This window comes from Dermacentor silvarum, chromosome 4 (assembly GCF_013339745.2).
Source record: "Dermacentor silvarum isolate Dsil-2018 chromosome 4, BIME_Dsil_1.4, whole genome shotgun sequence".
In the NCBI taxonomy this organism is placed as follows: domain Eukaryota; kingdom Metazoa; phylum Arthropoda; class Arachnida; order Ixodida; family Ixodidae; genus Dermacentor; species Dermacentor silvarum.
Window position 1 is genome coordinate 161,958,695 of NC_051157.2, and position 26,145 is coordinate 161,984,839.

General features: G+C 43.3%; 1 long non-coding RNA gene across 1 annotated transcript in view; it reads left to right on the forward strand.

The window, feature by feature from the left end:
- The first annotated feature begins 9,101 nt into the window (after positions 1-9,101).
- The window catches only part of LOC125945218 (uncharacterized), a 36,656-nt gene continuing 19,612 nt past the window's right edge, over positions 9,102-26,145 (forward strand). Inside the window, exons 1-2 of the long non-coding RNA XR_007466703.1 lie at positions 9,102-9,241; positions 11,774-11,834. This is a non-coding gene — a long non-coding RNA (uncharacterized LOC125945218). The remainder of the gene's footprint in view (positions 9,242-11,773; positions 11,835-26,145) is intronic.

Sequence of the window (26,145 nt, forward strand, 5' to 3'; positions counted from 1 at the left end):
GAATGCGGAGTAATTGGTGCGGGGTCGAGCGCCGAAAAGGGTTTCAGATTGTCATTCTATATATTAATCTTTGGCCGTAAGCCGTACGCGGAATTTTTTTAGTCGATAATCCAAATACGAAAAAAAAGAAGGAAAGCCTGCGCGGTAGCCTAATTAGAGGCTATACAGCGGATACGGCGTTGCGCTGCTAACCTGGAGCTCGCGGGTTCATTCCAGGTCGCGGAATTCGATGGGAACGAAATGGAAAAAGACTCGTGTAATTATATTTAGGTGCACGTTAAAGAAACCGATGTGGTGAAAATTAAACCGGGTGCCTCATAATCATGTCGTGGTTTTTCCACGTAAAACCGAATTTCTCTAGGGGTATAAACAAAATAAGTTTTTCTCGAGTCTGATTTCAGAGAAAAACATGTTACGCTTATCGTATATTTCATGCATTAATGTAATGCCGTTCCCAAATGCATGACCACTCAAATAAGCAGCTTGTATATTATATAAACGGGTGCTTTCAGTTATCCGGTGCACTATCATAACGACCATAACGAAACAATCAATGGAATGGCATGTCTCACATACGCGTAGACATATGTGCAGATCTGCTGCGTTCGTTGAACAAGATAAGTGTGATACCACATGGGGCACCCAGTTTTAACGGCTTGCAAACATGGCGATACTGTCAAAAAAAGCTTGCCTTGTCTGAACCAAGTTAGCAGATTTACAGGCTGCCCCCAAACAGGGCGTTTATATTGAATGAGAGCTAGAAGCTTGTTAAGCAGGACTTATTACCACCCATGCGTTAATTCTATCAGTAACTGCGCCTCTGTGCAGCAGCCACGACTCTCCGGCAGCACAATCATTCGGAATAACAGTCCTCACTCGCATGCAGTCACTCACCTTTGAGGTTTCAATAGTGTTGTACGCGTTTCGTTCGAACGGAAACGACTATTCGGCGTCATACAGTATATCAATTACACTTGCATATATACAGGGTGTTTTAGCGAACACTTTCAAAAATTGTTAAAGGTTGCCTGTGGCAGATAGCACAATTTTAGTTCATGAGCTGGTCTACTCGAAGAGACGGACATTACTTGCACGAGAAATTGAAATGCATAATTGAATAATTACCAGTAATTCACTAATTAGGTTTTTAACTAATTACCTGATGACCCATATTGCAATTTACAAATTGTAGCCATGGAGTTCGCAAGGCGGATCCACTTGGAACGAATTCTTGGGATGACACTAGTTTCGAGATATTAATTATAGAACTTTGCGGAAAAATGCATTGGCGTTCCAGTTAGTATCTTAACAAAACGTCGCTTTATGCATTCAAGCACAAAATTAACGGGAACGCCATTGCATTTCTCCGCAAAGTTCGGGAATTAATATCTTGAAACTGGTGTCGTCCTGAGAATTAATTCAAAGTGGATCCGCCTTGCGAACTTCCCCGGCTACAATTTGTAAATTGCAAAATGGGCCATCAGGCAATTAGTTTAAAACTTAAGTAGTGAATTATTGTTAATGATTCGATTATGCATGTCAATTTCGTGTGCAACTAATGTCCGCCTCTTCAAGTAGACCAACTCATTAACTAGAATTGGGCTGTCTGCAACAGGCAACCTTAAATAAATTTAGAGTGTTCGCTGAAACACCCTGTATATATATATATATATATATATATATATATATAACGATGCTTTTGCCTGCTAGGAATATTATTTCTACGAATGATAGTTTTATGTGCAGTGCTCACTAATAAGCGTCTTTGTTACTGCAAACACGTGCGCTTATCCGGTCGGGAGTTCGCATATTTTCAATTATGCATTTAGAATATATTTTATTTTTTCCCTTACATATATATCGTGAATATATATGTCTGTGTACACTTTGATTTAATAACCTAGTAATACATTGATCATTCTTCGCGCCACGCAGTTAATAAACCTGGTTTATTTCACTATAATGTTGTTTTCTTCGATCATTGTCTCTGATGAATATCCACCAACAAGAAGCGCGCGTAAAATGACACGATATCAATAACAAAATTTTCTTACGCAGCTTCATGTTGCAGATATACCAGTTACTTTTAAAATACAGTGGTAAAAACAACAGTTCGCCTGGCTAAAACTACATTTGGTACCGTCCGTCAAGAGTCATGGGCACATCAAAGCAACTAAAACATTAGAAAATGTACTGCACAGCAGTTCTGCGAGAAAAACTTTGCGGCCGCCAACGCACGCTCGCTAGCAGACGACGCGCTTGACAACAGCAAAATTGAAGACGTCGCGTTGTATGTTTCACGCCTCAAATATATATGTTTGGCAAAATCGTGTAAACATAAATTTGCAGTTGAAATAAATCACTATTTTAGGAGCGTACTATGCGCGATCGGCCTCGGCGCCCGCAGCGAAAGTACGTCGAATATGCCGCGGAGCGCGTGTCCGCTCCAATCCCGTTTGCTCACAGCACCCTCGCACAATTTTTCCGCATGCAGCGCCTCAGCGGGAGAGCGCCGTTCGGCCTGAAGTCCCTATATAAGAAAAGTACCGCCATCCTTTGATAAACGCCGCTTCCCTCTCTCCTGTATCTCCGATTGGACGATGATAGCGCGCGCTTTTCACGTCTTTATATTTTCTTTTTTTCCTCCTCAGAGCCATGTTGAAACTCCTCTGCGCAGCCGCAGTCGCCTGCGCCGGCGGCAGTGCGCGCCCGGCCTGAAAGCTTCAACGTGGACTTTCTAGGTGCACCACCGCCGACTTGGCTTTCGCAAGCAAAAAGTAAAGAAAAAAGCAAGTGCTTTAGGAGAGGAGACGGCAGAGGAAAGAGTAGATGGCGGTACTTTTCTTATATAAGGACTTTAGTTCGGCTCACTCGGCCATTGTCTAGTACACTGTAATTGTGCGCCTCGTCTGAATCGCATCTCATCGTCTGCGCCAGCGCACGCTGCCCTTGCAGGCACCTTAACTAGATGGCGCCATTATGCTGGCGGAGGCTGGAGATCGCGTTTTTTTTTTTTTTTTCATTGCGCGCCTCGTTTGAATTGCATCTCGTCTACGCCTGCGCACGCTGCGTTTGCAGCGCCTTACCTAGATGGCGCCACCATACTGGCGTAGGCTTGGGTCATCTACGCCTACGCGCCTGCCTAAGGAGCGTTTATAGGGCATTTTTTCCGCTGCCTGATAGCAAGCGCTTGCGTGGTTCAGTGGTACATTATCTGGTTCCCACGCAGCGGGCGCGGGTTTACTCTCGGCGGGAACCGAGTATTTTTTTTTTTTTTGCATTTCTGGTGATAGTGGTTACAGTTCCAAACGGCGGAGGCGGCGGACACCATCGCGAACTGAAACGGCTATTGGAATGAGCCCATAACACCTTACACTGTAAAAACAAGCCGGCCTCGTGGGACAATAACATCTGCTTGGACTGCCTAGTGAACCAAAACTATTGTCGAGTGTTTATGTTTTTTTCCCGGTTTTCACTTTAAACCAAAGTTCGTTTTTTTCCTGCGAATATGTATACACGTGTTTTACCTCTTATAATTCCCGAGTATTTTTACTATGACTATATTTAGCATCGATCTACCAGTCTTCATTTTTTGCGAATATCTGGTACACTGATTTTATTGAAAGAACACGTGCCTTATTACTTACAGTTTCTGGTCTTCAACTGTGTATTTGCATCCAATACATAAAATACCGAACTTTCGAAGAAGCACTCTAGCATACGATAATGCCTTACGGTGAAGTCACTATACAAGAAACATTATAGAGTGTATCTTAGTGCATAATGAATATGAAACTATGGTTTATTTTTTTCAATATGTTTGTATAGTAGATCGCTAACGCAAATAGGTAAAGGCTGACATAGCTTGGGCGACATCCTAGTGCGTGATTTTAACTTCACAGCTGTTATCTCCCCGGGGATTTCTTTTAATTGAACAGTTTCGGGTAATACAGAATGTAGCAAAACGAAGTACGGAATTTGCGTACCCTTATGGTCTTTCTCCTGTTAAAAAAACAATAGGTTTATGCCTATCTATAGCACTTACATTTCTAGCACAAAATAATAAAAAAAGAAAACAGAGCAATTGTCGCTCATCGTTTTGGGGTGAGCTTCCAGCACTAAATAACGAAGAGTACATTTCCCTTGCAAGTCGAGAGCATTATAATAACACTATTATATAACACACTATAACACTAGCTTTATAACAACTTAATCCTTGCGCTGGACATCGAAAAAAACCTTCGACAACATCGCGCACTCTACCATACTAGACGGCCTCACAGCCATTGGATGCGGGGAACGCATATTCTATTATACCTCTACATTCCTTGGCAATCGCAAGGCACAGATTGGCATGGCCGGCACTAACTCACCACCATACGACCTTCCACTGAAAGGCACGGCCCAGGGTTCCAACCTGTCCCCATTCATGTTTAACATCGGGCTCCATAAGCTAGTCCTACAACTGGAGGTTGTACCGAACCTAGACTGTGCCTTTTACGTGGACGACATCACACTATGGGCAACCACGGGGGCCCATGGAGAATGGCAAGATGTATTGCAAACCGCTATAGACAACATAAAAAGCTACCTTCAGGCAGTAGGTATGACCTGCGCCCCAAACAAATCGGTATACCTGTAGATAAGACCACCGTGCACCCAGTGCAACCGTGCAACCCCCCCCCCTTCACCTGACGATTGTCGAACAGGGCATCAACAGAACCCCGGTAGCACAAATCCTGGGCATGCACGTGCAAGAAAATAACAGCGTACAGACGGCAATAGACAAACTCAAACACACCGTCAAGAGTATTACAAACCTCAGAGCTAGAATAGCAAGAAGGATGGAATGCCAGAAGTCGAGACATTACGCCTCGCACAGGCTTTCGTCCTCACCCTGAATCACCTTCGCCCTCCCTTTCCAAGCTACACGCAAGACCAAAATAAAAAACATCGACAAGCTCATAAGAATCACATACAAAGCTGCACTCCAACTTCCGAACTGCGTGAGCACAGACGTAGTCATGTCGTCGGCATAAATAACACATGTGAAGAACTGGCAGCCGTCAGTTCTTCATAAGAACGGGCAGCCGCTAATCTCACAAAAATAACGACTTAGCACTACGCACCTGGGCAGAAAACTACTGCAAAGACTGGGATACACGCTCACCGCCCAATACTGCGGAGACCAAACGGCCATCGTACCGATGCACCAACGGGCTCGCATCATCGTGGAACAGGTCCCCAAGAACATGCATCCGCTATACATGCAAAAGCGTCGGCAAGTGCGAGCACGAAAACTCCTCCAGAGAAGGAACGTTCCTGATACCTACTACACCGACGCTAGCCTTTACTCCACAACACCACAAGGCCCCAGAAAACCGGCATACGCTACGGCAGTAACTAACCAAAACAAATTGGTGGCCTGCGCATCTATACGCAGCAGATCAAGTGCAACCGCGGAGGCAGCAGGCATAGCCCTCGCAATCAAAGAAGCAGAACGAAGAGGACGCTCAGCATATATCCTAATGGATTCACAAGCCGCCTGTTGGTTATATCTTAGAGGCACACTTCCCAGGTGTGTCACAGATATCCTGGGGGTCACGCTGACTCAGGACCATGCGGTCGTCTGGTGCCCAGGGCACACGGGCCTGGAAGGCAACGAGGAGGCCGACTGCATAGCTCGTGGTCTTGCAGGACGAGCTGCAGAACCCTCTTCTAGGCCACTCACAGACTCCATGAAGATCGCATCACGAGCAGAGAGATTTTGGAGGACCAACGCCTGACCAGACGGAAGTGAGCTCCTCCACATCATTAGTTAAGCAGCCAACAAGCGAGGCACTGGCGCCGCCTTCAAACCAACATTTACCCTCACATATCGAGATTGCACGCAACGCTTCCAGAGGTATACACAGCCAGGGTATGTCCCTGGGGCAACGACCACACAGCCACACTGACACACATTACTTGCAAATTTACATGGCGAACCTCGGAAAGTCGGCGGCTCCCTGGGTTGTTACATCACGATTGCAGATGTTGGCGCAGGGGCTGTCATGGTGGCTGCTGCCGAGGTCGTGACTTTTGTCCTCTTGGTCTTGTCGGCTAGGGGTTCGTACTCCAGTGGCAGCAGGTTCAATAGCCTACGGCTAGCTCGCTGGTCGGCGTAGGCGTCGACGTCTTTTGGACGGTTTGGGCTTGGTTCACGGCTAGACGGGGGAGTCCGGTACAAGGCCATAAAAGCACTTCCACCAGATGTCACGCAGTTGTGACGCTGAAGTAAAGTCGTAAAGCTGTGTATGACGAAACTTATTCTTTATTGGGCGAACCTGGGCCGCGATTTTGTAGCGATGCCTTATGATTTATTTTAGAATAGTCTTATCATCCACCGCTCACGGCCGGCTGATCCCGTTGATAACGCGAGCGGACCGTCGCTCTGACCACTGACAAAGCGCGATAAGCGCGAAAAGGCATTATTACTTTAAAGTAATCGCTACAAAATACCGGCCCTGTGCCCACAAAAGCAAGCTACGCTCGAAGCACAACGAAAGCGGCGAACACAGTCGGGGATGGTCGAAATCTGATCAGTGGCGAAACGCGTCGGCTTTTATACCTGAGTCATCGAAGGTTCCAGATTAATCCTTCATACCCGCGTGTCTTCCAGAAAGTTCTAGACAATTCGCGTCGGTCATACAATCAGATAACATAAGCGTCGGTGAAAACAGGCAACGGAAAGAAGCATCGATAACGTTTTAGAAACTTCCGATACAGGCGCGTCCTGCGCCAAGCGATATCGTTTAACTTTTGTTAGCCGGTGCAAAGCGGCCACCGGTGAAAGATAATGTCAAGGGCCAAGCATTCACGTTCTGTTATGGAGTAATTTCGCTCTGGTGCTGAAAGAAGACGGCTAGCATACGCGATCACGCGATTGGTGTCCCGCTGTCGTTGGGACAAGATAGCGCCAACGCCATGGCCGCTTGTATCAGTGCGAACTTCAGTGTAGGCATGCGGATCAGAATGACCCAACACGGGTGGATTGGTAAGGCGACTGATAAGCGTTGAAAATGCTTCAGACTGGTCGGGTCCGCAACTAAAAGTGGTGTCCTTTTTCAGGAGGTCTGTGAGAGGAGGAGCGATTTCGGCAAAGTTCTGAATAAATCGTCGAAAATAGGAACACAGACCTAGAAATCTGCGCACATCGGTAGAAGAACGCGGAAATGGAAACTCACCAACGGCACGAACGTTGTCAGGATCAGGCTGGACGCCAAAAGCGTCAACCATGTGACCAAGTACTCGTATTTGGCGGCGGCCGAAATGGCATTTTGCAGAATTGAGTTGTAGGCCGGCACGTCGAAAAACATCAAGGATAGCTGAGAGTCGGTGGAGGTGGCTCTCAAACGTCGTTGAATAAACCAAGACGTCATCAAGGTAGCAGAGGCATGTGGGCCATTTGAATCCGCGCAGAAGAGAGTCCATCATGCGCTCGAAGATAGCAGGGGCATTACACAGTCCGAAAGGCATCACTTTAAATTGGTAGAGACCATCTGGGGTGACGAAGGCGGTCTTTTCGCGATATCGTTCATCCACTGCAATTTGCCAGTAGCCAGAGCACAAATTAATCGATGAAAAATAACTGGCACCGTGTAAGCCGTCCAGTGCGTCATCAATACGCGGAAGCGGATACACGTCCTTTTTGGTAATCTTATTCAGGTGACAGTAATGTATACAAAATATCCAGGTATTGTCCTTCTTTTTAACCAAAACGACAGGTGACGCCCACGGACTGCACAAAGGATCGATAATATCTTTGTAGAGCATTTTGTCCACCTCTGTTTGGATCACCTGGCGTTCAGGCTGCTGACCCATGGTAGGACCTCCGGTGCATAGGAGGAGTGTCACCTGTGTGGATGGGATGGGTGACGACACGGGTGCGACCTAGCGGGCGATTTCCAAAATCAAAGATGTCTTCATAAAACATCAGAATGCGGCGAAGGGCGTCGGCGTAAGCAGGTCGTAGGTTAGTAGCTATCATGGGCGTAAGCTTGTCGTTGCGTGAAGTAGGAGGGTCGGAAGCTGCAGCAGTGTCGGATCGTGGTTCGGGCGTAAGAGCAGCTACTCCACAGCCTTCCAAATGGGACAGCAAAGCGAGAGATACACCCTCAGGAAGCACTCGCAGGCACGAACCAAAGTTCAGAAGGGGAAGCCACGCTTGATTGTTGACAAGAGTTACAATTGAGCTGGGTAGTGCTATTTGACGTGCCAGGAGAACGTCGCAAAGTGGGGACACCACGTAGGGACCATCTTGAAGTGGAGGAGAAGGCGACATGAGGACGTTGGTCGCAGCATCAGGTTGCAGTCGAAGAAATTCAGCAGAACGAAGTCAGGACTTGTGGTCGTCGGTCTGGTCGGCAAAGTACTGGGGCAGTTCAAGGGGAACCGGATGCGTTTTACGGACTGGCAGGCTAGGATTCGTTAATTGCATTATGTGCCTTAAAATGATCCGCTAATTAAGAAGTTAATTAGTGAATTTTTGCTAAATAATTGAATGTGTTTGTCGATTTCGCCTGGTAGTAATGTCCGCCTCTTCGACTAATCCAGCTCAGCGACAGGAATTATGCTATCCGCTACGCGCGATTTTTAAAAATTCCGTAAAGTATTAAAGCCATCACCCTGTATAACCTATCGCACGTAAACATAATCAAAACTTACCTTAGGACGACCACGAACGATTAACGAACGTTATCATTTGCATGAAGTATACCACTATATTTTTAATGTTTGCCTGAAGTTAAGTTAAACACCCGGTATATGCTAAAATACAGTAATTGCCCCAATGATAATAAAAACAATATTGTAACAAAATACTTATAGTCTGATATTTATCTGCAGGTTAATTCGCATGTTCCAAAGATTTCCAACGTAAACGTCATATCTCAACCTCCCATTTCCGGCTGTTCTATCAAAACTTCTTCCGCTTCTTAGGTGAAAGGCCTCCAATGCTTTTATTAATATGTGACCTCTTCACAGTTTAACAGGTGCGCTTACTAGAGAATATAAAAGGTAGACGAGTTTGAATACTACTCTAAACGTTAGCCTAGCTCTTCTAAATTTGCTGCCAGTTAGAATAAAAAACGTGCGGAACTAAATTGAAAAGCAAGTCCTTGCGCTCATCATCGGATAGCACTCGCATTCCAAATCGTATTGTGAGGCTCATACGGGGAGGGACCCTTCTCAACAGCTAACTGTGAGTAGGAATAATTACGAAGGGATTACGAAGGGATTGTGTTTTCCAGAGTTTCGTGCATGCATAAGTCAAGAAAGGTTTTCAGTACGAAGCACTGACATGGAGTGAAGGCAAGACATACGGCACATCGCTCATTTCCCCTTCTGTTTATGTCAGTGTTTTCTGTAGGAAATCTTCATTGCAGCGGTTAAGATAATTGGCCATATTTTAAGATCAGAGGGTTCACTGGTTCACAATAGGATATTCCTTAGCTCTGAAATATATATGTATTGCCTTCTATCAAAAAACGATATAGTAACTATTTCGTAGTCGAAAGGATGGGGAATAATTATAATATAATATTAACAAAAATAACAATAATAACAAAAATGCTTTAAATCATACCGATAGACAATTGATTATTGATAAAAAGATGAAAGGAAACGTAATACTAACAATGAAAAATACTTAAGCAGATCCGACGCATGTGTTGAATATGTGTGAAGGGAAGCTTTAGTCAAGTGGGTAATTAGGTGCTATACAGGGCGTTTCAGCGAATACTTCTAAAATATTTTTTTATTGCCCATCGCAGAGAGCACAATACTATTCCGCGAGCTGGTGTACTCAAAGAGGCGGATACTAGCATAAAAAGTTAAATGCATAGCCCACTAAATATCAAAGATTCGCTAATTACGTTTTTAACTAAATACCTGATGGCAAATATGGCAAGTTAAAAATTCTCGTGGGAGAGACTGCAAGGCACTCGACAAGAATTGTGTGGATAACACCGTTTATGGGTTATGCGGCGTCGAACTTGCGGTAAAAATTAACCATCGTTGCACTTAAGAAAACATCATTTTATGCATTGAAGCACAAATAGAACAGGTACGCCAATGCATTTCTGTGCCAAGTTCGGGAACTAATACCTAGAAACTGGTGTCATGCTGAGCATTCATTCCGAGTGAATCCACCTTGCGAACTTCCCGGCTCCAATTTGTAAATTGCAATATGGTCCATTAGGTAATTAGGTAAAAGTTTGTGAGTGAATGTTGGTAATTAGTCGATTATGTATTTAAATTTGTTGCGCAAGTGATGTCGGCATCTTGGAGTAGACCAGCTCCAGGGGGAGAAAAGCGCTATCTGCCACAGGCTGCTTTTTTGTAATTGAAAGTGTTCACTGAAACATCCGATATAACGTAATGCCTTGGGCACAATTCTGTTTATCTCAATTCGTCGCAACATTTAAATTGTTACTGTGGAATAGTTACGTTTACGCACCTCATTCAATTAGTTGTAGCTTTATTGTCTTGCAATGTTTATGTTTATGTTCTACACCGCCCACAAGCCATGTCGAACTGCAAAGACAAAATGCGATGTAGGAAGGAGTGATTAACGCTGATGAGAAGTGCACGCAAGGGGGTCTACGGCTCGCCATCTAAATACATATCAATCTAGCGCATATACGCCATTCCTAACAGCGGCACATGCACTTTCTAGGAAATCGAGCAGCAATAAAACACCACCTAGCCACGCATAGCCAGTGCCCCTAGTATGCATCCAGCAGCAAAATTTCAGGAAATTTAATATGAAACGTGGTATTTTATTTCCTGCGTTATTCCACTGTTCGTTTTAGATTTCACTAAACAGTGTCAGTTCACGCCTAGCTTTTGTGCCGTGAATTAGTGCGTTAATAGGTGAAACATAGTTGCGTTTGCTGGCAATACCTTGTCCGTCAAAATTTAATGTATATATGCAATACGCTCAGAATGACCCAGCAACATTAGGCGAAACCAAGATTCAATTGGAGGAACAGCGGGGAATTGAAAGACATGGAAATTCCGTTCGGGTGCCTAGATTATTTATCGCTTGATGAAGCATGGCTAACTTGATATTAACTTGGTATTGCTTCACTCCTCAGTAGGTATAGGAGCAAGCTGTCGTATGTGTCTTTTCGGTGGGCAAGGGTCCCTCTTAGAAAGTTCCAGTCGGTGAAGGTAAGGACAAAATTTCACAGCCTAGCAAGGAATTTATTAACCATGCTAATAGGCCATGGCGCGATCATAACAGGTGGTGTGTAGTGGATATAGCTTACCGACGTCACGGGTGTCACAGTTGGCCTAGTTAGGGTTCGGTGACTTGTAAAGGCGTCAGGCTCTGAACGAAGGTATGACGGTAGTTCCGGTGCGCAGATGGTGAACGGCCGCACGTTCCCGGCGTCGAAGACACGGCGAAAGCCGGAAAGGCCATCATATGGGAGAAAGGCCAGGACTTTTCCCCCTGAATTGGTGCGTTGTGGCTGACGAAGTTGTGTCCAGCGACTTATCGAGCCATCATGATCTGAACGCAGGTGTGACTATAGTGATAATGCGCAGACGGCCGAGTGCCGCGCGTTCAGGGCCTGCAGGCCCGGGCTGAAGGCGTTGATGACATTTGGAAAGGAGCGCCTGTATATATAGCTATTAAAGTCGTGAGAGCTTAACCTACTTTGACTTGAACTTGACACATGTTCTAGAAAATTGCGCACTAACGTGTGCGCGAATTGTCGTTTTTCAGCGTACAGTCGGAATGGAATTTTTACTCCTTACAGGAATAATATTTCTGAGCACTTTGCGGGGTAAGCAATTACTGCTACTTTTTTATGCAGTTATTGTACAGTTAAAGATAATGTTCTGTTGGTATTGCGCGTTCAAGGTTTTGTAAATTCTATGACACTCTCAGAACTTTCTCGGATGGTTAGCGTCACTTGAAGCAAAGACTAGCTAGAAATTGAATGTACCATAGCGCTGCACGAGGAAACAGCTCACGGCTGTTGACTAAGGTTGGCATGGAGGAGTTGATTCGCTGCGAATTATGTCATACCAACATTACAAGAATTTCTACCAGCACAATTCCATGTTTATGTCTAGTTGCAGTGATAATTTCATAGTGAGCTATTCTATGGCGCCCTGTCGCGTTGTCCTCTCTTGTGTGCTGTCTTTTAATTGGTGCCTTAAATAGTTTTAAGGAATCGATACCAACTTGCTCAACGAGAGGTTCTAAGCCTGCGAGCTCGTTAAGCGCAATTTTACATGGTGAGGAATTATCAAATTTGGTCTCTATATAATGAAATTATCAAATGAGGTGGTTGAACGGCGTTGTCATATTATAGTGCATAATTTAGCTATTAAAGTTCCATATGTTTGATTCACTTACAATATGTCTTTCAGGTTTTCAAGAAAACCACTATTTTACAGTTCTTTCTGTGGGAGCCTCTCGGTACGCTGTATTAGTATGTAATGGGGATTACGAGTGGCTCAGAAATAAAGCTTTCCACTTTCAGTGCAGTTGCTGGGCAGTATAGCAACTGCATTGATGTACAAATTTGTAATGCATCTGCGCTTTTCCGGCTGCCTTTGAAAGTCTAATGTTTAAAGCACAGAACGAGCCTACTGTAAATTTTTTGGTGTATCCCACGTTCACATGAAAGGTGTAACATGCAACCTAACTAGATATGAAATGTGGAACGAAAGTGCTAAAAACATTATACCATTTAAGACAATATCTGTACTCATGCACCATTACAATGTTTCAGCAAAAAAGTATGAAAAGGCGTGCACCAATTAACCACAGCAGTAATTACACAGCTAAGCACGAAACCGCAGATGTTATCTTTGAGGTCTCATTGTTTTTCACTACTATGTTAAGTATACTGGGGACAGGGCCCGGACACTAAATGATCTTCTCTAGGCATTTTCACTAGGACTTCGGCCCCTGATAATCAAGTTATCTTTTAGAACTGTCAGGTGAGCAATTCTATGAAATAATTCTGGAGTAATTATGGGAGTGGTACACTCTAGAAATTTGCGTAGTTTGCTGATAAATAACAAATGCTAAACCTAATTCTTAAAACATAAATTAACCTTTACCTAAATTCTTAAAAAGGCCGCTTAACCCGTTACCAGGAAAGAACGCATATTCTTTTCAGGGAAATTCAGGTGCATGATTTCATTTGCTTTCTGAAATTTTAAACATCAAATTTTATTGAATGAACTCTTGAGACAAGTAAACGCATTGCGACTTATGGGTATGAAGGTCCCGGTATCATAATTTTATTAAATGAATCCTGTACATCATTTAAGCGTAGCGTATGTAAATACATATGAACACAGCTCACGGAATGCCCCTCAGGCAATTTGTGATTCAAGGCGATGTCCTAGGATAATTACACTTTCGCGCAAAAGTTATTTGGGCACGTACTCACTTCCTTCGATAGACACACAATAAGGATGGTCGATTAATTTTTTTATTCGATTAACAATTATACATTCATCAATTTATCCTTTATTCGATTATTCGCTTTTGATTCAGGGTTTTTCATCAATTAAACGATTAATCGAAATTTTTGCCGGCACTTTTTAGAAAGGTCGAAGTACAGTTATCTTTGTAGGACTGTATTTTAATGTTTGAGAGGTGGAACCAAGTGAAACACAACTGTATAAACGTCTGATAACATATAATCTTGAACCTGCTAAAGACTAATTCAAGTTGGCACTAGCGGCTTTTGAAAAGATGAATATTATATGCTATAAAATGGCACTCAGAGCAGCATTAAACAAGATAAATGGTATTAGTGAATCCTTGTACAATGCAGTTAAACAAGAAATAAGAAAAATGGCAATAGCGAAAGGTAAAGTGCCATCGAAATATGCAAGACGTTGTAATATGCACAGGGGAAAAGAAAATTACCCGCCGGTGTGGCTTAGCGGCTATTGTGCTGAGCTGCTAACCACGAGGTTGCGGGATCAAATAACGGCACCGGCGGCCCCATTTCTGCCGGGGCAAAATGCAGAAATGCCCGTGTCCCGTTATTGGGGGCATGTCAAATATCCCCTGGTGGTCAAAATTAATCTGCAGTCCCTCACTACACGGCTGCCTCATAATCAAATCGTGGTTTTGGCACGTAATGTCCCAGAATTTAATTGAAAAGAAAATTACTCGTTTAGGATTTTAAACCACACGCTCTTTTCTACAGAGCGAAGAAATGTCAATTGGCTGGGATGTTTGGGTGAAACTAAAGTGCTCGATAAAGGGGTAGTCTGTTCAGGGGCGGCACACACCATGCATTACCGTGAGGTGGCAAGTGTGGAAAGGTCCGACACTTGCGACAGCAGTGCCGCCGTCAACATCCGTCGATCCGTCACTCATTCCTGCTGTTGTACACCGCTAGTGCCCACGTCAAAGTTTGTGTTGTTTGTGATATTCTTTTTCTGCGTTTATGCGGTTAAAACGATGCATTGTTTCAAATAAAGGCTTGATTTTCGCTGAGGCATTCCAGTTTGAATTATACACAGCGGTTGTCACCGCAATACAGAGAGCTGAATGCGTGTAATTATTTACTTAATCATTGAATTAATTTTATTTGTCCAACTTTGAAATAACTCAAATATATGAAACGTATGATCATTAAAAAAATAAATGACTAATCAAATTAAAATAATTGTATTGCTGGCTTTCACTTTTCATATTACCTATACAATTCAGTAATTAGGGAAAAATTATTTTGTATTTAATTACTTTTGCTACATCCAATTTACTGTTTATCCTGCGACTTCTAGAAATGAAGTAGCCAGTCTCTTTACATAATATTCACGCACTGTTTGCGTGATATCTGCCTACGGAGGAGTAGGTTTTCATTGACACATTTTTTTTTTCATGTGTGACACCTAATTGTATGAACCGCATGTGCATTTCCATAGTTGTTCTCTGTGAATTTCCAGGAAGTTCTCTAACGGATCCTGGCTGAGCCAATATCCGTTAGAGCACTTCGGAAGTTGATCATGTGGACCAAATGATCATCCCACATCAACACACTTCCTGATTAATGTAAACTGCTTGTCATTTCATAACTTCGCCAAAGCTGTCAGCTCAGGCAATACAGAGCTTGATGAAGAAATAATATTTCCTGAAACTTGTGATGGCTCCGCCCGTGAAGCCAGAGTTAATGATTTGCACAATGCCGTCGAAGCAGGGACGTGTTAACATTGACGTGTTAGCAATTAAAAAGTAGATTCTTAAGCGCGATGTATGCAAAGAGCCGTAGCGCATCGGAAGCGGCGCATGATGCGCCAGCCCATGCACTGGTAGCGCCATCTCGTGGCTTTCGACATCAAGTGTGACAGCTGCGACTTTTCCCTGAACATATCACCCCATATTCTAGTACACTACAGTGAAACCGACACCTGCTTTGAATGGCCACACCACCAGCCTGCGATAACAGATGCTCGGACGCTATAGATTTGCTGGAATCGACTTGAACGCCATCGCTATTTCAAATACATGCTCCAAACCGGCGCGCATGCTGTGCCACATTGGCGTAACCAAACGGGGGATCGGGGGGGTCGAAATCCTTCTCTGACCTTTTCTCACGACCCCCACCCCCCTCCTTCCACCCTTTTCCACAGAACATTAACTTTCAGGAGGTAGGCTCAGAAAGAGCGACATGGATTAAAGGGCAAGCTTGAATGTGTGTAAGTAATGCGATGGCTAGTGGCGGTCCATAGAGAGGAGGGTGGGGGGGGAGTTGTCATAGGGTGCGATATCCTCTCCCATGTACAGAACGTTGCGACCCCCCTCATGGCGCGCCTCCACCTCATTAAGGGTCTTGTTAACTCTAACTGCTGAGGGGGGATAAGTGCTAAAAATTCCACATACAAGTAAAGGAGGAACAAGCGCGTGCATAAAATTTGGAGGCATTGTTGCTCCCCACCAAGCCTTCGTGTCGTCGACGAGCTTCTCATTTCTCGTACTTGACCGAATCCTCGACCAAGCTATACGGGGAAGAAAATTATTCAGAAAACATTGCGACTTGCTTGTCTGGGAAACTTATAAGCACCGCCCCCCCACTTTCTTTTCTTTCCCTTGTCTCTGACTATCATTATGTTAATAACCTTTAAGAGAGCTTGCTCTTAGGCTAGTTTGTACATGGCATTAAGAGAGCAAAAAACGGGACAAGAAGGCAAGCGCTACAGGACGCTGATTGGCGCACGGCAAAGTATGTCGAGGACGGGGGTGCAAGGTAAGGGAAGCTAAGAAACGGCCACAACACACAGGTGGGAGGGCATGTAGGTGAATGGCCTCGAAGACCAAGCAAAAACAGAAATATAAGGATGTTAAGGGCCGCCATGCTTTTCAACAACCCGATGAATGTTGAAGAGAGCGACAATGACCGAAAATATTTCAGGAAGGGGAGTGGGGTGATGGATACGGCACTGCCATAGAGGTGAGCTAAAAAGTGAGCTTTAGTAATGTGCTAGCATTCGTAAGGTAGTTCGCGCACTTTCACAGGGCTATGTGTGTGTGTATGTGTGTGTCGGTGGGTGGGTGGGTGGTTGGGTAGGTGGATGGATGGATAGATGGATGTACAGATGGATGGATGGATGGATGGATGGATGGATGGATGGATGGATGGATGGATGGATGGATGGATGCATGCATGCATGCATACATACATACATACATACATACATACATACATACATACATACATACACACACACATACATGTAACGTTTTCCCACCTACAAGTGTCACTGAGCTGTGCCTAGGGCTGCTGTATTGACGAAACACGGTTCGAAACCAACCATCGGACTAACTGGGGTCACTCAATATGTGGTAGTGCTTGCGTACGCGCCGCTTTTCAACGAACCTCTTGAACGCCGACATGCGCCACTGGTGATGCGGGATTGGGTATGTACCGCAGTTGAAGAAACTCTCTGACGCGGACTTGTAGCACTGAGTACGTGCCACTCGGTCTGTGCTGGTCTTCAATGAAACTCTTTGATGCCAACTTGGGTCACTGGTTGTGTTCCATGTGACCGACGTTGACGGACACGTGCGCTCGCGTCACGCACACAACCCCAGCAATTCCGGACATCGCCTTTAGTTCACGGCTTTTACACCACGTGGCGTAGGGACCTTTAAGATTCGAAATTCGCGCGATGACGCACGAAGTGTACTGGACGATAACAGAATACACGTTTTCACAATAAAAGAAAAACGAAAAAAAACGACCACGCCAACAGCTGTCACGGTCGAGCATGGACGAGCGCGAATCAGGAATGGCTGATCTGATAACCGCCGCGCGTATAAGACGAGTGGCCCGCTAGTCTACTGTGAATTAGCAGTGTTGCTGCTATTGATAGTCGTTTAGAGGCTCAGGCCCGCTTCGAGAAAGCGGGTGCAGAATCTTGAAAGAGCGACCTCCGCCCCCCCCCTTCCGTCCATCTTTTCCTCGTCCAACTTTTTGTCCGATCGAATCAAAAAAGGAAAAATGCCCTTTTATCGCTTCATTTCTCGACCGCTGATTCTAAAATAATAATGTAAGCTTGCTAAATGGTCGCGATGGGCGCATTTTTCAGGATATGCAGTCGCATATCCTGAAACTGTATCATTCAGGCCAAAGCACTGCCCTGTCCCGGTCAAAAGCATATTTGCTTTGGCGGGCTGACGAATTACTGAGATTGTATATTTTGTGTTCTCATAATAAAGAATGAATGAATGAATGAATGAATGAATGACACTCTTAATCTCGTTTGGCCTCAGTTTACGAGTCCATTTGCGCATTTACGTGCAGGTGCCTGGTCGAGTTATGTTCACTGCCACGGAATTTCTGTTTTTCGAAGGCGAAAGCCTTAGGTGCATGGCTATACCCTTACAAAAATTTTTGTAGAAAGTCTATATAAAGTGTGTATACATTTGTCTATGAAGTCAACAGACTTTTTGTAGACATTTTTTTAGACTAGTCTACAGACAGTCTATGGACTTATGGCCATACACTAATTGTAGACTAGTCTACAAAATGTCTGAGTCTATAGACTGACTATACACTGTCTATAGATCAATAAAATTTCACTTTTGTAGACAAATGTCTATAGAATGTCTATAGACAAATGTCTATAGGCTTATATAGTTCTGCTTTTGTAGAAATAAGTCTATAAAATGTCTATAGACAGATGGCTAGAGACTATATATAGACTATTCCTATAGACCAGTCCATAGACAGTCTATGAACTTATGACCATACACTATTTGTAGACTAGTCTACAAAATGTCTGAGTCTATAGACTGACTATAGACGGTCTATAGATCAATGAAAATTCACTTTTGTAGACAAATGTCTGCAGAATGTCTACAGACAAATGTCTATAGGCTTATTTAGTTTTACTTTTGTATACATAAGTCTATAAACTATCTACAAACGTCTATAGAGTGTCTATAGACTATTCCTATAGACCAGTCTATGGACAATCTATGGACTTATTGCCGTACACATTTTGTAGACTAGTCTACAAAATGTCGGATTCTATAGACTGATTATAGACGGTGATCAATGATAATTCACTTATAGATCAATGAAAATTCACTTTTGTAGACAAATGTCTGCAGAGTGTCTATAGACAAAAGTCTATAGGCCTATATAGTTTTACTTTTGTAGACATGTCTATGAAATGTCTACAGACTATAAACTATTCCTATAGACCAGTATATAGTCTGTCTATGGACTTATGGCCTTACACTTTTTGTAGAATGTGGTACAGTCTGTCTACAGAGAGTTCCTGTAGATCAGTCTATAGCTAATCTATAGACTTCAGCCTTACAATTTTACAGGGTGTCCCAGCTAACTTAAATTTAGTGAAGCTGTTCAATGAAAAATAACATTAAGAAAAGACGCTGGAATAAGATCCGATTTTAAGACCTATGGCGTGCATTCGGCCGTGAATTCAGAGGTCTGACCAGTAGGTCTTTTTATGATCATATATCTGGCACCGTGTTGTTTTCTTACCTTTCATTTTCATTGACCAGCTTGGCTAAAATTACTGGGACACCATTTATATACTAGATAACACACCAAATTTTGCCAACTATGTTTCGGCAGGCAATGTTATTCTATAAACACTCGCTGCTGGGGTTTGCTAATAAGCAGTTTATTGGAAATGTCTACAAAAACTTATTGTATCCAGTATGCATATGGGAATATACATAGAGAACTGTACATAGAAAAGCATGCATGCAGATGGAAGCAGTCAAAAATCTAAAATGTATACAGCCGTGAATTATTATGTAAAGCTGCATGAGCATTTGTGTAATTGCACATTGAAGAAAGTTTAGTTGCATGCAATGCATTCGCTTGAATGAAATCTACTATCTGCAAGTTAGTTAAAATTTTTGTTTACATATGGCAGCAACAAAATTTTGAACGTATATTATGCATGTGCACCTGTTGCTTCCCATCTGCTTTTATGCATTCATGTTAATAGATTATTAATGATCCTGAACCAGCTGCACTCTCATATGTTGCAGGAACAAATATTTCAAGCAATTCCACTAGTGCAGACTCATGCAGTGCAACAAAGAAAACAAGTGCACCGATATTGAATTAACAGTTTTTATTGAACGATATAATACATTAATTTATTAAAATGCATGTCTTATGCTATCATCAAAAGAGAATATTTACATATTTACAGCTGCTTCCCCTTGGCGAGCATGGTTCCCAGGCTGGCCTTGACCTTCGTGTAAGCCGTTCCGAAGGTGCTGCAGGTGCATGCTGCAAATATGTAGATACAACAATGTGAGGCAAAAATAACAAATGTGTATTTTTTGTACGTTTATTAGGCAGCTTAATATATTCGCTCAAACCACTTAACTCAATCCTTAATACGGTTTAACTATGTCTAATGGCTGCTTGTCAATACAAAACAGTACCATCGCATAATGTTTCACTCTACCGTATGGTGAAAAATTAAACTGTTACAATTGCTGCTGGTGCCAGCAACAGTATGTTACATCTTTTGACAAGGCCATATGACACATAATGTACTTAATTAGCCCAAATGACATCTATATTAGTTGCTGAAACTAGGCTACCCAGTTGGACTGCTTACATTTTTGGCTGGTAATTAAATATACCCGCGCGGAATGATATGCTCAGAAGAGTGACTGGAGTATTGAACGTATCATGCCAAAGATTGTAATTTATTTTCCTTAATACACATTTAAATGTCTTTCTCGTACTCTTAACTGATACATAATTGGCCATAACTTCAATAGAAGGCAGATGGATTGATTGTGTCCATATGGTCACTTAGTTTCCTATAGATAATCATATCTTTCTGGAATGCTGACACGGTTGCAAGTTAGGTATACCACATGAGCACAAGAAATACCCCGTGAGCACTTTCTGTGTTGTGGCACGACACATATGCACCTTCTGGGAAACAAAACTGAAACTGTCATTACAATGAACGCTATCACAGTAAATAATTGAAGGCGCTCTATAACATAAGTATTTTTTCTAGAGTTTCGAGGTTCAGGACACTTACGTAATGCAAAAAGATTGAGTAAGAAATGCCCCATGTCAGCATGCTTCACTTTCATTTCTTTTTCAGAAAATCGTACCTATTTGTAATTTATGGGGAGGTGAAATGCTTCAAAAATATGTTTAAGACGGCGATTCTCTGGAAACATTGTATGGAAATAACAAGACAGCATACCTATGTTGACATTTTCAATTTCCCTGGTGTTTTTCCAAGCTTTCCCTGGCTGTTTTCATGAAAATTCCCTGGCAGTCTATGAGACCCGCAGTTTAGGGGCAATAAAAAATATTGTGGTTTAATGCTTGCCAAATTACTGCCAATACATAATTATAATTATAACGAATAACACGTCAGTCACTTGAAATGCACTATTAGATTCAGTGAATTGAAGCACTTGTTTAATAAAGCTGACAAGGGCTTGGCCAAGTTCGTAATTCATGGCAACACGAGCACAGCACAGAAAATCCTCAAACTCTCCTCAAACCAATGGCTTCAGTTTCAAATGTGTAAAGGGTGCTTCCCCCGAACCACTAATTTATTGTTCTCCAATTCTTTCGGTTAAGTTGCGAAGCTGCGATTGACTGGGCTTATCGCGAGTTTCGTGCTCTGAAAGCTTTTGCGGTTACATATATTTATACTGGTTGCCAGGAGCCCCATAAATACTCCTACTTTTGACTTACGAAAACGGCAGCACACGCTGCTGATGCATGACCCGCAAACATGGCCTTTCATCTGAGTACGCTAGCATTTATTCAACTGTACGTCTCTTTTAGACAATTCGTCACTCTAGCACAATTTCGAGGTATATACATAAAGCGCTTTAGATGAGTTTTATTAGACAGGCAGCGCAGCGTTGATGGCCGCCGATAGAGCGCCACAAATCCAGACCTGCCCACAGTACGCCGCTTAACACACACAATCCGCGCTTATTTCTGCTCAGTATCCACGTTAAACATGGTGTATTTCCTTTTTCACGGACATTGACAATGACGGTAAAATGAACAAGCGCGAGCGATCGCTTACCGTTAAACATTCCCTATAGTAGAATCGAGAACCCGAGCGCGTTTACAAACCTAACGACAAATCGACAGTACGCCCGAGTCACCTACATTACATGCAGCCGGTTCGCGCTACGAAATACGCTCACCTAGTCATGAGCTAGTGACGGAAAACATCTTCGTTAAAACTTACCGTTCAGTGTAGTTGACGTGTGATGCCACTAAGTCGAGGCGAATACACAGACACAAAGGTGCAGGCAGCTCACCAGCAGCAACAAGCGTTGACTTGCCTGGCGCAGCCGTTGAGAATTCGAATCGACGCGGAGAGATGGCGCGCCGTCGTTTCTGCCGCTGCGCATGCGCAAACGCTGAGGCCGCCGACGGCGTACGTGCTCCGAGAAACCCGAGCGCCTTTGCCCTTTTTTTTCTTTTTTTTTATGGTCGCTCTCTCTCTCTCTCTCTCTGCGTTCCATGCGCGCGAAACCGGTTGCTTTCACCTTCCATTTTTCAGTTCTTTCCATGGAAGAAAGAAATGCCTTGGCGCGCTGTATTACAAACGCTGTGGGCTATCGCATGGAGCAAGAGCGCACACTTGGGTGAACGCAGTATTTGTAAAAACGGTTAGCACGCAAGTCAGGCGCTAGCATTATGGCCAACGACGATGAGTAATGCAGTGCATTTCTAGCATAGCTTCCAACGTACTGCCAAATAACATACCTGCGCACATGTTAGTGCACATTTGTCTGTTCCGGTGATATGTCAAAGCAATCAATACACTAATGACGCACGCATATGCTCGGCCGCACAGGCATATAGCGCCTGGAAAGGACTGGGTGGGCTCAGAGTATCTGGCGCACATTGTAAGTGAACGAGAAGCTTTAATGAATTTATAGCGCGGGATATCAGTCTGCGAAAAACCACGCGATATTAGTGATGCAGCCTAGATATGGGGAGAACCTAAAGAGTATCTGATAATCAGAGGACACATAAGGTGCACACCTCATGCGCGACATCGGTTCATCGCACACTAGCAAATTCTGCGTTGTCAGCTATATACATTACAAGTCTCTGTGCTGTTAGCTTGATGCCTGTTTGTAATCCGCTTCTTGCTAAAACTGGCGTTCATAACATCTATTTACATGATTGGATCGGCAGTTTCTTTTCTTTATTTTACTACCGCAAACGTAATGCTATGAAAAACAACTGTAAAGACTGTCTTGGGATTGCCGAGAGCGACTACGGAGGTCTTATAATGTGGTGAACAAATGCGGAAGTATATACACCATATCTATAATAAACTGTACAAAAAGGCTTTGAAGAAATGTGAGCAGTATATACAATCCCAGTGGCTTATATCAAACGTTGCTCCGTATTATCCGCCTGTACCCCCACTTGGTTACAGCGTACACGGGTTGGGCCGAGTTTAACAACTTTTGTCTATAGACGGCAAGTAAATCTGAAGCAATAAGACGTTTACAATATCGGCTGTCCTTTAGTTCATCTCACAGCTTACCGCAATCGGTATACGGTCTGTTCGCTCGAGTTAACATGATCTTTGGTGATGTCGCACCCTATAGCGTTCATCGGGGGGGGGATATAGGAAACCATTAAAGAATAATTTCAATCACATAGAAGTACATATTCCGCATCCGTGTGGTTCGCAAGGAAAAATTATCGTCGGGGATGCATTCCCGACTAACTAGGGTGCCGGGCCCAGAGGTTACATGTTAAAAAACAGTGCAATACTGGATGAAACTCGGCGAGCAGACTCTTAAACACCTAATTATCTGGTAAAATAATAATTAAGAACTGCGTAATTCAATGAGAGATGACATGGTGACCTTTATTGCTTTTCTCTGTAGACATTCTATAAACTGGCAATCAGCTAAAGAAATAGCAAACAGAAAAACTTTTGCGTATAAACGGTGTATATAGACTAGAGCCCGGGCTCTAGTCTATATAAATCTAGTCTATAAAAAATCGGCACGGGCCGATTTTTTCAGCCCGGGCCCGGCCCGGGCCCATTTTTACGTTGGGCAGCCCGCCCCAGCCCGATCAAAATTTTATGGCGAGACCCGGGCCCGGAAATAATCTACGTTACCTGCCCGGCCCGGCCCGCCACCCCTTTACCTTAGGCCCGAGCCCGGCCCGAGCCCGACTCGAAACCGGCCCGAACCCCGCCCGAGACCGAAAAATAATGTTTTTTCAGAGTTGAGTCGCCCGAGGATAACTCGCTGCACGTTACATGCACATTACCAGAAAGCCCGAGCCCGGCCGGGGCCCGCGTCAAAAAACTCGAGCCCGGCCCGGGCCCGGGTCAAAAAGCACATGCCGTGCCCGAGCCCGTGAAAAAACTGTTCTACCCGGTCCGGCTCGGCCCACGGGCCGGGCCGGGCTCGGGCTTTCGGGTAAGCCCGAGCCCGTGCAGTGCTCTAATATAGACCGCTAATATAGACAAAAAACACAATTTAACGACTTTTGTAAAGACTAAATTTATAGACGGGGAATAGATAAAAGAAGTAGACACCTTATCAACTTTCGCCTATAGAAAATCTGTAAACCAGGCGTATACAAAAATAATCAACACCTTATCGACTGTCGCCTATAGAGAGTCCTTAAACACAGAATGAACAAGAATAATAGACACGGTATCGACTTTTGTCTATACGTAGTCTATAGAGCGGAAGATCATAATAAGAAACAAACAAATTATCGACTTCTTTCTGTAGACCGACTATAGAATGGAAGTAGACAAAAAGAAATAAAAATCTTATTAATTTTTGTCTATAGACAATTAATGGACGAGAATAAATCGAGACCGTATCGAATTTTTTTCTATAGGTTGTCTATAGAGAGGAAGTAGACAAAAATAAATAAACATCTTATCGACTTTTTTCTGTAGACAGACTATAGAATGGGAGTAGACAAAAAGAAACAAAAATCTTAATAACCTTTGTCTATAGACAGTCTATAGACAATAAATAGACAAGAATAAATAGAGACTGTATCAACTTTTTTCTATAGATAGTCTATAGACAGGAAGTGGACAAAAATAGACAACTTATCAATTTTTTTCTGTAGACCGACTATAGATTATTTATCAACAAAAGAACAAAATCTATAAAAAGGCAAAGTTGTCTACAAGTAGTCAATAGACAATCTACAGACAGTCTAAACTCATTTTTGTAAGGGTATTTTTGGTGCCATTGGCAGTGACCTTGGCGAAACCGCGCCATAACGAAAATGGCCGACACCGCAAAGAGTAAAATCACGTCAACAAATGCTCGGATTGACGTCAGTTTTCTCAGGGAGGTTCCTGTGAACAAAGTAAATTAGTGGCTTTGTAAAGAAAATTTGCTACATTTAAGCCGAACACCTTTCCTAAGCTTTTGGTAAGCGACGGATGTAAATGCAGTAAATCATTTGTAACTGGTCAGTGCTCAAAGACCTGCTTGTCTGCACAGTGGCATAGCCAGAAATTTTGTTTGGAGAGGGGGGGGGGGGATCACGTTGCAGCGCGGCCTCCTCCTTATAGAATTGGTCGAGGGATCAAATACATCAATAATAACTGCATTGCCATTACCAATGTCATTGTATATTAGAGGCTGCAAACAAACTACTGAGTGCTACCCACTGTCAAGTAAAATATGTATTTTTTCATAAAAGAATATATTCATATGTCCCAAAAATAGTGGCAGAAATAACTGATATCAATGCTTCCGCGTTTTTTTTTGTCTATTTAATCAGCAAAGAAAATATCACACGAAATTTAGAACGTCAGAATATCATAAAATATCAGTTCCAAACCAGCAAAGCAGTGCATACAGCTGGTGCGAAAAGCATAAAGGCCATGAAAAGAACAAGTTGAGCACAAATATTTTGATAAATCTTTGTCATTAAACAACCTCGTTTACTTTTTTGTACAGTCGCGAGCGGAAGTTTGGAGACCATGGTATCAGCAAAAAATTTAAATATATTCAAGCGCAGCTGCACCGCCCCGAATTGGCTTAATGCGTTGTACTGGTCCATCACTCTTGGTACTGGTCCATCCTCTTGATTACAGCCGGAATGCCCAGGCTTCGAAGGAAAAAAATAAAATCGTGGCAGCAGAGAGGCTCGGCCTTTCTGTACCAACGTGGTAGCGGCCCGCTACGTGATGACGCGTGTTCCGAGGGACCATAATGAAGCTTTATCATACCATCATACCATACCTTTGGTCCACAAACTTTTGCTCGTGACTGTACATATGCAACGGCCAGGAAAAAAACCTCAATGGCGCTGTTCTTCGTTGTAATAGATTGCGCATCAGCAGTTGTTACCGGGCGTGTATTGCAATTACACCGATAATATAGTCGCAACAGTGAGTACATATAAGAAGCAGGAGTTCTGCAACATGCACATTAGAAATGCGAAAATAGAATGGAATATGCAAGTGCGAAGATACAAGTTGATAAAGGGCACAAAAGTGTCACTGGTAACAAAATGCACTGTTTGTATACACAAAGCCAAGCAGCAAGATGTTTAAATATATGTATAAGTATCCAATAAATCCACGTATTTAAACAAACGTCAC